At 30.9% G+C, this 14,068-nt stretch overlaps 1 long non-coding RNA gene across 2 annotated transcripts in view; it reads left to right on the top strand.

The window, feature by feature from the left end:
* Window positions 1-14,068, top strand: part of LOC127708254 (uncharacterized) — an 84,200-nt gene that overhangs the window by 34,583 nt on the left and 35,549 nt on the right. Inside the window, exons 1-2 of one of the 2 annotated variants that reach the window (XR_007985216.1) lie at window positions 4,273-4,356; window positions 10,584-10,820. This is a non-coding gene — a long non-coding RNA (uncharacterized LOC127708254). Of the gene's footprint in view, window positions 1-4,272; window positions 4,357-10,583; window positions 10,821-14,068 lie in introns of those variants that run through there. The other variant, XR_007985217.1, reaches the window with a different exon arrangement.

Genomic DNA, 14,068 nt, shown 5'->3' with positions numbered 1-14,068 from the left:
CAAATTTCAAAACAACAGAAGTTGATGCGCATTTCATACCGAAATATTATATTATCATCATGACATTGATCTACTAGAATAAAAGTTGTAAACAACAGATACTGATGCACGAAATGTGATCATCACAACACAGGAAAACCTTGATCAGTTGATGACTACCAGTAATAAAATTACGACTCTTATCATGAAAATTTTAGTAACAAAATTGAAAGCCTTTCAACAAAATGAAACAAGGCACAAATAAAAAAGAAGATTTGAAAAAATCCAATTCGTTCAATACTATATAAACTGATGGGGTGTTCTGAAGCTATATAGGAATTTCCTATTTGATTCACAATTCATTTATAAAAACAATTGTGGTATCCAATACATAGACTTAACCAGCCAAGTTTGCAACAGTGGGATCTTCCATATTCGTTTTTACGCACCGTTAGAAATTTTCAAATATATCCTGACACAGTACAATAATGGGAAAACAATTCAGTTGAATGTCAGAAATGAAACCGAAATTTACTTTTGTTTAGCACATATTATTCCTGCTTATGGAAACTAAATTTTCTTTCTAAAGCAAAATAATATTTAAAAAACAATAAATATGTATTGATGCGTTTGTTCAAAATTATCTAAGACAATTATCAAATTTAAAGAACATTGTGTGCGATCTTTTATCTCTGGTATCAATTTCGATACGCTCGTGGAAGATCGGTACAACATGTTATACAGTCGTTGTATCTTTATCTCCATCGCCTCTCAAAATGGTCGCAGAATATTCGTTCTGCAAATAAATAGATACAGGTCTGATTTAAATGATACGATCGTAACTACAAATCCAACAGTATCGTTGACAGTTAATGCTTAGAACATATTTGAAGCTAATATGATAGAGGTATTCTAATACAAATGGATATAGGAATCACACATCGTTATTCGTTAGTTTAACTTCTAAATATGACTGAAGTAAGTGAATATAATAATTCTATTTTTGATAATTGAGACGTAAATGATGTTTTTTTTTTGTGTTTATCAGTTAATTACTTGACAATAAAATAAGTATAAAGAATAAAACCTGGTCGATACCGCTGCTGATGGACTATCCGTTACCCACGTTATCATCAGCTCATCAGCTCAGTAGTCAGTACTTCAGTGCTGACATGATTTATAACAAACCTTTCTTACATTGTCCGTTTATAAATCTAGAAATAATTAAGAAACTATGGTATCAACTCCATCAGGTAAAGTTGACCTTAGTTGATTCAGCTATTATTTTAGGTCCTTTTTGGTCATAGATGTCTTCAACGGTTTCCGTTTTTATACATCCTTGGCTTTCAAATATTCGGCGTTGGGCGTTTTTGATGATGATAAATCCAGAAAAGCGCCTCGGACGCATGAAATTTATAAGTGTTGTATATATTTTTTTTTTCGCATGACAAAAACAATTTCGAAGTGTATCATCAAACTTTAGACATGTAGACAATGTTACTGATTCTCAAGTCCACTATTGTTTATCTAACATTATTGCCGTTCATATTCCTTTGTCTTTAAAGACGTGGACTTATTATTCCTGGGATTTTATGAATGTTTGGTCCCATCTGAAATCTATTTAGCAAAGAACTATATCTTCATAGATTTAAAATATTCTAAATTGGGCAACTATCAATTTCTCGTTTGTGTGTGGTTTAGATTGTACATGCTGTCCATGTTCTTCTTGAATGGTACCGTCAAAGCTATGTTTTTCTCTGCTTTGTGTAAGTTTTTTCGAAAGTTTCTTCTTGTCTTGGTTGAAAAAGCACACAGGTGTTAGTTATCTATTATTTGGTGAATAAAAAATATCGTGGAGGTGAGACAATAGTTTAAGTCTAGGGAAAAAAAGAATTTGAAAAAAACCCCTCAGATTCAATGATGATAATGGATTTGTACTTGTTTAAATGCATTGTATTGATTTTTTGACATTTCTAAATTGATTGTATAAATAAAAGTTTTATTATATAGTATTTTTTTTATATTTTAGGATGTTTATTCAACAAACAATATGTTAATAATTTTATTATCCGTGAATTATTAACAGAAGGACTAGTGTTTCATTGCTAAAATGTTTAACTCGATTAAAAAAAATCACCTATGGACATGAGAAATAGACTAGTATGATAACCACCTAATATACATAACTAGATCATGATAATTTTAAAAGTATGTGGACTAATAAAAGTGATCAACACTTCGTATTAATTGAGACTTTTGATTTTCGTTTGTTGCGGATGACAATATTGTGAATGTTATTAATGTAAACTTTAAAGCAGTTTTGTCGAAAAAAATCCGTCTTAAAAAAACAGTATTAAGCAAAAATATCAAAATAAATTCAATAAGGTTGAAGTCCATAAAACTTGAAAAAAGAAAACGCTCGACAATATAAATCAACAGAACGAATGGAAAATAAATGTCATATTCCTGACTTGATATTGACATTTTCCGAAGAAAATGGTGGGTTTTATAGTTCGCTTAACCTTCCAATTGTATATGACAGTTGTTTATAATCCCGTTATATAAACAGAATTGGGTGAGCAACCCAAACAAACATAACTGATTAACGTAACCGGGATCTAGAAGCCAAATCTGTGTAAATATACATCACGACTGACTTAAGTTTTGTAATTGATTGTACATACAGTATAGTAAAACCTTATAAAAATATATACTTTCCTGATAAAGTACAAAATAAATAGATATAAATACAAGGACATACACAATAAAAACAACACTATAAAAACCTCATGCGACATAATAGGACAATGACAAATGAAGGGAAAACTGTATATATTTTAAAAAATGATACAGAACGTCAACACCTAACTTCCATAACTCAAGAGCATCCTGTACTATTTGTAAAGTATACACTTAATATTTATCTATTAGGTTTTTTTTCTGAGAAAAATGACGGGAGTGTTAAAAGCATTTCAAGAACGACTAAATGAATGTTAAAAATGAGTTAAGGTGAAATAGTAGTTCATATATTTCATTTCCCTGGTTATGACTGCCCTCCTATGTCCCTTACTGAGGCGAGGGAAATCAACCTGTATGCGCTCCAATTGGATGTATGACATGTATGAGGATGGTATATTTTTCTATTTATTCATGAATAACTGCAATATGGATATTTGAAAATAAATTATTGACAATGTTTTTTTTAAGTTCTTCGGAAACATATGTTTAAAGGAACGTGTGTATGGATTATAATTAAATTTCATTTAAAACAAGTGCGATGTTCGTACTTATTCTGTGATTTGTTGGCAGAATAAGAACTTATCATCATAAAAAAACTACGAGAAGGACAAACACATAGCATACTTCATTTTAATTGGTTTACTTGTATTTGTTTGTTTACTATCACAGTGATCTTTTTTAATGACTTGTCATTGGTTTAAAACTCTTTATATCTAATCTAATAATGTAGTTTTTATTTCCGAAGATCTGTATACTGTGGATTCATTATTATTCGTTGGATACCAATTTTCGTGGGTTTCGTGGGTACAGGTGAACCACGAATTAAAATGTTCAACGAACAACATATTTTCAATAGGCATTGTATACAGAGATTGACAAAACCACGAAATCAAATATCCACGAATATGCAAGTTTTCAGCAATCCACGAAAATTGATACCCACGAAAATAAATGAATCCACAGTATTTTTCTTTTCTAGAACTAGAATTTGAAAAGATACTAATCTCTAATGCCATTTTTGTTTTTTACAACGATATGAGCTTGAATAGGTATATATAAGTCTAACTATCAACAACTGTCATACACGTGAGAGGTTAAGCTAGCTATAAAACCATGTGTAACTCACCATTTGTTTTAGAAAATGACTGTACCAAGTCAAGAATATGGCAATTGTTTTTCACTTGATCTGTTGATTGATAGCGTTTGAATTTGTCAGTTTTATAGACTTCATATATGAATTTGCATTGGAGTTCGGTATTTTTGTTTTACACTTTTGCGATACATTATTGGATTTAGAGTTTTATGCTATTTTAAATAAAGCGAATTTTTTCCTTTTTAATTCATAGTTACTTATAACATCATCAATTGGTCTCTGGTGGATAGTTGTTTTATTGGTATTCAAACCACATTTCCTCATTTTCATAATATTATGTACACTTAAACATGCATATCTCAGGTGAATCGAAACAAGGTTTGGATTCGATAATTTCAAATTAGATTTTTCCCAGCTTGAAAAGTTATTGACTGGTTTATATCATAATCATCAAACCGCCGGTGATGAAAACGTGCAATTGAAAACCGTTATGAAATCAATTTTGATCTTGTGGACAACTTGTAATTTTTTCGCAAATTATTATGGTAAGTTTACTTGCAGCCATTTAATACGCCATCGAGTAAATGTTTTGCTTTAGACAAAAATGAAACACTGTCATTTCTATACGTTCGCAAATTTTATAAGAAAATAACAAACAATTGTTTTAGATTTGCTTTAAATGTAAAACAAAGTTATAATAAAATATATGCTTTCTTGTCAATCTATTAATGACAAAGCGGATCAGTTACCATAAATTGCCTGCAATATTTATATAATCTCACCTATATATTCTGATTTTGAATGATTTCCTACGTCAAATTGAACACTTAATATCTGTATTATTTTCTACCCATTCGGGGCACCTGAGATCACCCTCAGTTTTTTTTTGGTTCATGATGCTCATGAGTCCTTAATTTTCTGTGTAATGTTTTGTGAATATGTTTGTTTTTTTTTTTTGTCGTCTTTCGTTTGTTTTACATCGAATTGTCAGTTAGAAATAGGTTACATAAGCTGTGATTGGCAAAAACTTACGATAATTTGGTCCTCAATGCTCTTCAACCTTGCACTTTATTTGGTCTGTTTAACTTGTTTGATTCGAACGTTACTGATGAGTCTTTTGTTGACGAAAACGCGTGTTTGGCGTACAAAATTTTAAGCCTAGTATGAAATTTTCCATTTTTCACATAATAATTTAGTTGAAGAATATATCACTTTTTCACTGCTTAGACAAGTCCACAAGAGCTGTCATATAAGCACATACAAAGATTAACAATTGTAAAAAAATAACGTACATATAAAAAGTAGCGATTGTAACAAACTTCAATGTTAGAACGGGCTGACAGTGAAAAAGTACCCTGCGAAAATAATATGGCCGAGAGAATGTCAATTAGATAGAAAATCAAAGACACAAATATCCATGAAAATTCTCTAAGATAATAGGCGTGTAATTATCTGCAGTATGCGCGCGTTTCAAAAACAAAAGTGATAACATTAACGGTACCAATATTTTTGCACCAGATGCGCATTTCGACAATAAATGTCCCTTTAGTGTTGCGCGAGGCAAAATATTTACATATCCAAAACTTATTACGCACATGAAGAGCTCATAAAACAAGAAGGACACAAATTATAGCAAAAACCAGACAAGAAATCAGAGATTTGCATGGGAGAGATATATTCCTTAATATAAAATAATTTCCCAAATTTTTTAACAGAAAATTTTAATAACACAATAACCGTATTTTCATGCCAATACCAAAGTTCTGTTTACTGGGCTGGTGATAACCTCGGGGACTAACAGTCCACCGGCAGAGGTATCGACCCAGTGGTAGTAATAACATTAGAGGTACCAGATGCACATTTTGACAATAAACGTATAAATGTGCATCTGGTACCTCTTATGTTATTACTCTTCAGTGATGCTCGAATTATAAATGTTAAAAAGTCAAACAAAGTACGAAGTTGAAGAGCATTTAGGACCAAAAGTCCGAAAAAAAGTATATGTAAAATACAGCCAGGTAATATATTCCAGGGGTAGAAAATCCTTAGTATCACAAACAATTCAAAGTTTGGTAAACAGTTAGTTTGTAGATATGAACATACCAATGACAATTCATTTCAACACATAAGTGCTGCCATACGACATCTTTATATTTATTTAATACTGTACACTTTTTAAAAATATGTTTAATTTATAAAGTGACTAAAACACAACACATTATTGGTGTATATTGAAGAATTTCTAATATTAAACAATTATAGCCTTTGTATGAGGTCGATACGAGGTTATATCGACCTAAGAGAAGCATATTGACTGAGGACTGAGGACGAAGTCGAGATAACATCGTATTGACCTCAACCAAAGGCTACAATTGTTTATGTTATATTATTAATCAACAACTATTGCATGAACAATGTAAAATTGGGGATTTCTAGAATGTATTTTTAGTAACATGATGTATGCCCTGTGCAATATGCTACAAAAAGCTAAACACAACAGTATTGGCGTGCAGACTGAGTAATAATCTTAATACAATTAATTATCTAATTACTATCATTTGATATTAATAAGTATTGTAATTTTCATTGTTATTAATAAATGTAATGTCAGTATCACAAATCTCATCTTTAATCAATCCTAATCCTATCTTATTTTTGGGAAATATTTTTACAAATTCATATGTGACGTCACTTTGTGTGTTTTTTAGAATTTCAAATGTGACGTCACTTTGTGCGTTGAGGCTTTGGCTTTGGCTACATCGGCTGTATATTTTTTTATGTGTTGGATTAAGTTGTTTTATGTAATGTATCCGTTTTTATTCTGTAGTTAGTCCCCACTTTGGTTTTATCATGTATATCTATTATATAGTCATTTTATAAAATTTGCTGTGTGCAAAATTATAAATTATTCTAGATAATAGGGATGTTCTTGTCCCGGGCAGAAAACCCTGGCCCAGTTAGGCGCAACTTTTTGGAAGTTTTGGTCCTCGGTGCTCTTCAGCTTTGTACTTGTTTTGGCTTTCAAACTTTTTTCATCTGAGGGTCACTGGTTGGTCTTTTGTGGACGAGACGCACGTCTGGCGTATTGAATTTTAAGCCTAGTACCTTTTGTTAGCTATTATTCGTGTGTTTCTTTGTCCTATATGTTCTCCCATTTATTTGTATTGTTGTCCTGTCATGTGATGTTGTCGTTTTGGTGTTGTTTTTGACGTTGCCATAAAAGCTGGAGGTTTGGCATGCCACAAAACCAGGTTCAACCCACCATTTTTTTCTTAAAATGTCCTGTACCAAGTCAGAAAAATGGCCATTGTTATATTATAGTTCGTTTCTGTGTGTGTTACATTTTAATGTTGTGTTTTTGTTGTGTCGTTGTTCTCCTCTTATATTTGATGCGTTTCCCTCAGTTTTAGTTTGTAACCCGGATTTGTTTTTATCTCTATCGATTTATGAGTTTTCGAACAGCGGTATACTACTGTTGCCTAAATTTCAATAAAATTAACCCATTTACAAAGTTTTGTAATGAATATAGATTCAAAAATTTAACGTGCTTCAGACGCACAAATATTTATGAAGTGTTTAATACAATTATAAAGTGTTAATTTCACTTATAAATTTATAAATATTCAATTATGATTGAGGAATCCTCGGCTAAAAATATGATGACTCCACACAGAATCACAGTTTACAGTATGCATAGTTTACCTTTAATGCTTAGTAATTTCATGAAATACGCATATGTAGTTTGAACTGTTTGGAAATGCTGATTTACTTTTGCAGTCTATGAAAATAATTGATATTTGATAAAACATTTGTGTTAGAGTGTTTCGTTCTATTGAAAATTAATAAGGTATCTGTATCCCCTGACTGTGCTTTATGTTGGCCTTGGCTTTAAATTTATTCAAGTTATAGGTAAAATTAAATAGCAAAATGATTTAGCAAATTTGAGGCCATAGGGGAAGAAATAGGAAAAAGTCAATAATTCCTGGTTCATAAAACAAATTATTTTTCATGTTGAGGCAGTGATTTCATAATAATAAAGGTCATTTGTATACAAAAATATATAAAATGTAGAAGGTCCAGTAACAACAACACTTTCAGGAATGACGGCACGGTGGCCTAGCCACCGAAACATGTCGATCTCAATAAATTACTGGAGCATTCCTTAAAGTGTTGTTGTAACTGGACCTTCTACATTTCATGTTTTTTTAATCGTAACGACCCTGCATACCCGAGGTATCCACTTTATGGAATCTACTGACAGAAGATTTACCAGGCGTTGATTCACTTGTGTTTAAAAATATATAAAGTTTTATTTCGAAAACCACTGATTTTAACAGTCAGTTGTATAAAATTTTTAATGAATTTGTATATCAAACTAGTTACTTCATAAATACAACTGTTGCAAACATGGCTTTATTTTAACACTTAAAGCTCATATATTAGCCCCATTATGTTAGATGTACGGTTAGATGTGGAAAGATTTTGACGCGATTTCTTAAAATGGCCAATATAGGAAGAAATTGTTAACTTTGAAAATTTGAATTGTATACGGTGAAAGTGGCAGGATTTGATATCTTATATAATCTTGAAAGTTAGAATGAATTATTATTAAAATTTGTATTTATAGTGTTCAGAAAATTTTTCAAAGTAGTGTCATACAGGTTTTAGGAATTTCATATCATGAAAAATGCACATACCTCAGGCTAAAAAATATTTATGTCATGTTTTTAATTTTTTCAAAAATTGTAACAGAGGTGGGAGTATTAAACATATTACATTTACTGTAAAGGTAAAGATAAGAGTGTATGTAGTTATTTATTTTAGGCTATGATTCAAAAATGGCTGATTCACTAACTCCGCCTCTTTTTGGGAGATACTTAATATTCCGAGATATTTTCATTTGTTTACCGACTTTTTCCCAGATATGATCTCCTTGTTTAATCTCATATCATTTCCTTTTAAATCTCATTAAGACACAACGCTATCAATTTGAGTGTTCATGAAGACTTTAATCAAAGGGAGGAAGTACATATATATGTTAACAATATGCCACACTACCCTTTGTTTTGAAATTAGCCAAACATAAGTGATGCATGTGAACTTTTTTCAATTCCAGCATATGATTTAATTTTAAACTTCATAGTAAAAGTGGCATAGGTTTTTCTATCCTCAGGCATAGATTGCCTTAGCCGTATTTTGCACAACTTTAGAATACAATTTTAATGATCTTTAATTTCGTAATTGATATGGCCTTCCAACTGTTTTGATATGAGCGCCATGAATGAGTCTTAGTCAGACGAAACGCTCATCTGTCGTACTAAATTATAAGCCTGGTATCTCTGGTGAGTTTTTAAGCGTTCAAGGAGAAAGAGATGATGGTGTATATGGTAGTGAGACAGCAAAACGAAATAACTAAATAAATGCAATGTCTTTATAAAATATGCAAGGAGTCTATTCAAATCTTTAAGGTCTGAATCGTCTTTAAAGTTTTAAATTGATTATAAGAATAGAATAGAAGCTATCAAGGATATGCCATCAGCACAACCTTTTCCCATATAACAAATAATGTTGCGATGCGAAATTTGACAACCATTTACATTATTATTAATCCAATAGATTGTAAATCCATACTTCACAACATATCCGCAGATAAAGTTCAAATCGATAAAAAAAAAAAATGTTCTCACCTATAATATGTACAATTGAACAGAATATTTTTTCAAAGAGTTTTTGAAGTTTGCTCTCTGAAAACGTTTGAAATTGATGCTTTTTCCGATCGACTAGATGTACCAAGTTTAAGCGGCAATCAAATCCTACATGACAAAAAGTAACAGCAAAAAAATGTATTCACAAAACACTTTAACAAAGAAAATCACAGTTTAAGTAACAGAAAAAATAAAAGGTCAGTCTTTGCAGGCATATCAGAGACTTTATTTTCTAAAATGCGAACCTAGTTCTCATTACGTTGACCACAAAAAAAACCCATATATTTTTAAATAGAATGTCGCTGATTAAACTTCTTAAAAAAGTAGAGTGATATATGTCTTTTGTCTTTTCATACCCTTTAATCGTCACGAATAAGCACACACTAATTGCCACTGGTAAGCAAGCAAAAATAAATCAAACAACATATCCCTAAGACATTAACAAGTACAAAATGAAGAAATAACAAAAAAAAAAAAAATATCAATAAGTTAAGAATATTAAATCTCTCTTGAAATTACTAACCATGGAACAAAGGATAGTCCTTGAAAGGTTGAACATCTACATTTCAGCAATGTTCGCACTGTGACAAAATCTTACATTTCATGAATAAGACTTCAAATAGAAAAATAATCACGTAGTAAAGTGATAAGCTGTGTTTTTGCAATAAAGTTAAGCAATGTGTTACACTGTGACTTGAGTAAGCCCTTTATACCTTTTTGTAATATAATTGTCTTTAAATAATTCAAACCAGGGCTAATTCTAATGGGTACAGGTTGCCAAACAATGTTTGGATTGTTAAGAACGGGTTTCGAGCAGTAAAATCGAATGCACGTCAATAAAAGCACTTCATTGCCTCGATCTATACGTGACAATCTGCTGTCGAGTACAAATTTCAATATATGATTTTACTATCTTTACTTCACATTACTTGCAATTATAGAAGATTGGGAGACTTTGGTATTTACACACCCAATTATGAAAGAATCAATCATTCCTAAACGCATAACTATTTGTTTTTAATAAGAGAACAATTGTTTTCATTTATTTACGTCATTTTATATTACAGTTGCATTGAACATTGCGAAGTACAAACAAACCGCCCAGTCAACATTCTTTGATGATGATATCGGCTATAGAAAGTCTGCAAATGCAGTAGATGGAGAATACGAACAAAATATGTGGCTGTCATCAGGGTGTACACACACTGCTCCACCTCATGATCAACGTCATTGGTGGGCGGTGGATCTTGGAGCAATTTATGCTATTAGTAATGTTGTTATTTTTGGTAGAACAGACTGTTGTTGTAAGTTCACACCCACATATTTCTTGATTTCTTTTTTGGTAACATAAACTGTACTGGTAAATTCTAATTAATACTTTACTTAAAAGAAGAAGGTACGATATGGTCACTTTTTATCCCTTATATTAATATTTTGAATAAGGTCTCACATAATTGTACGAATGCTTTAATTACATCACAACTATTGCTGTTGACCTGACATGATATGCTTATAATACTCCATATATTTACTTGTGGCCAAACACATCTGAACATGTATTTTATGATTTCATTTATATAGTTGAACCTGTTGAACCAATAATTTAAGTGTTCAACGAAATATAAATTTCTTATAGGGTTGCGTGAAGAATGTAACAATACCACTTCAGTAAGATCCACGAAAACGCAGTTATTCCTCAATATATTGATGTCATTGATAAAGGTGAACTAAGAATTTGAGTGTTCAACGGAATACCAATTTCTTATAGACTTATGTGTTAACTGTTAGAAAAAATCTAGTTATTCCTCAATCCACAAAAAACACGAAATTAAAAGAATATTAAGTATTTAATCTTGAGTGCGGGTCGACAGTTATATTGTTTTGCTATGTCATCAATGTAAACAGAGAAAAAAATACCAGAAAAAAATAATGTGAACATGTAATTTATGGGAGTGTTTAACAAATTGTAAAATAGTTCATAACATTCGTTCTTCTCTACGTTATCATTTCAAAATAATTAAGTTTTCTTATTATCCATGTAATACTATTTATATTTCGTTTATAGATTAATGACGAATCAAAAAGTCAGCAAATTGGACTTTGTCTATAAGTTTGCACATTAAATTTTGTATTTTGAATGCACAATAAGGCATTTAAATCACCAAGTTCAACCGACCAATGTCTTCGGGCAGGAATATGGCAGATGATTTCCATTCGTTCCGTTGGTTGATAAAGTCTAACGTTTGATTTTGTCAGGTTTGATGGACTTTCCCCTTTTTGAATTTAAGTTAGAGTTTGATATTTATGTTATATATTTTTAATATATAACATTAAACTAAAGTCAATTGTCCTACAAGTGGGCGGTTTAGCTAGCTGTCAAACCAGGTATAACCTATCATCCCAGCAAACACAAAAACATCTTAAAAATGTTTTTAAAATGTTGTGTCTAATGTCATGAAAATATCACAAAAAAACGTGAGAAAAACATTAAATGTATGGTAGAATATATATCGCTAAAACGTTTTCTAATATATTTTCTAAAATATTTGCAAAATATAATTAAAATGTTGTAAAGAAATATCATGATAATGTGAAAAACAATGGCGCATAAAACATTTTGATAACCTTTTAAAAAATATTTTCTAGAAATATTTTCTGAACGTTTGAAAAACATCATGAACATCAAATAATGTTATGAAAATGTTTTTTGGATGTTTTCTTGCAAGTAAGACTGTGCTTAAAAAATGTTTTCAAAATGTTTTAAGAAGATGTTTTTGGTTGATATCTAGATCATATCAATATAAAATTTTCTGTACTTTTGATTGAGTTTCCTGCTGTTTTAAATAACAAATCATTAGTTAAATTAATTTATAAACAGTGATTAATTCTATATACATGTACAAACAAGAATAAATCAGTTGTTTTGCTAAGCATATGAAATTCACAATTCAAAGTCTCTAAAAACAAGAAGTATCTACAAATTTTGACACATCCAAAATGGCAGACACAACTCATCATGGTCAAGCCACTTACCAAATATGAAGTCATTCTGTTCATCAGCATTACTAATTAAAGTAATGAAAATTTGAAAACATTCAACATTTTGAAATACAATGTATAAGCAAACAGGAAACAGGTGCCAGATACAAAAATGTTCACACATCACAGTTCATCACTATCAAGCAGCTCATTAAATATGAACTCATCTTTATCAGCAGTTTTGGGAAAAACAGTGATGATAAATTTTGACTTGGATGGAGAGTTGTCTCATTGGCACTCATACCACATCTTCTTATATCTATGAAAATATTTGTTGGACAAAATCCGACAAATATAGGTGGACAGACGACAGACAGTGCAAGAAAGCCCACATTCCAACCACAATGGTATAATGTTTAGTTTTTCATTCTCAACTTTTATTACCTATCTTATACACATCATGCATATGTCAACCTGAACATGCATGACATATATGCCATTGGACATTATGCAAACATTATACACATTTTTAAGTTCAAGTTACATTGACTAAAACTTGTGTCCCAAATTCAGATTTTTCAATTCAACTTCTCTTTCTAAACTAAAACGCTACACTTCTAATAGGATTACATCTTAAGTCAATAATCATTGATAATTGGCTGAAGAGATGAGAACAAAACACCATTTTACATCAACTATTTGATTTATTTAAGAATACATTGAAAAAGTCAATCAATTGTCTTATTCAAAATCACTTGGAATGTCTTGTAGTGTCTTGTATCTTTTTCTTGCTGTGCCATGCTTCTGAAAAAAAAATTAATCTTACATTCATATATAAACTTCTTGCACATTCCTTTATTATAGAACGATTCACGTTGCCTGAAGGATATACATCCCCTCCCCTTTAAAGTTTTGAAACAAATAACGATGATAGTCTGTAGGAAGGGGACGATAAATGGCTGACCGTGTTAAGAGAGAGCAATATGCCACGCTGAACTTCATTTAGTTATTAAAAAAAAAAACCACATAAAAAACTTTAGACTAGATATGTGTCCAATCAAGAGTCTTATTTCATTATACTCGTTGGATGTTGACTATCATATTTTTTTTTCTTTTATTGTTTTGTATAAACCAGGCTGTTGTTTTTCTTGTTTTTTTTTTTAGTTTTCATTAAATGCATTGTATCATGTAGGGGCCTTTAAAAGCCCTCATAATGTCATTAAACATCTTATTGTCCTTTTTAAGTGTTAAACTCTGTAGAAAGACATTGTTTATAACTTGTCATTTGTATCTAAGGGCATTTGATACAGTCCTAGAAGTATACTATAGGCACATAATAACTTATCGAAGTGTTACGCATTGTTTTCGCAATGATGATAATAATATAACTTAACTTCCGAGAAACACACAGATGGTCCGAGTACACAGTTATCGTCCTTTGATTTTCGTTGTCCACACATATAGTCCCTAGTGTGGACAGTGTGTTACTTGCCAATTTTTTTTATACCCCTTCCAAATTTATTTCTCCATGTTTTATACTTTAGCAAGTAGGGGGATGAAATTACACTGTAAA

Source organism: Mytilus californianus, unplaced genomic scaffold (assembly GCF_021869535.1).
Source record: "Mytilus californianus isolate M0D057914Y unplaced genomic scaffold, xbMytCali1.0.p SCAF_7, whole genome shotgun sequence".
Taxonomy (NCBI): domain Eukaryota; kingdom Metazoa; phylum Mollusca; class Bivalvia; order Mytilida; family Mytilidae; genus Mytilus; species Mytilus californianus.
This window is presented reverse-complemented; position numbering and strand designations above follow the sequence as displayed.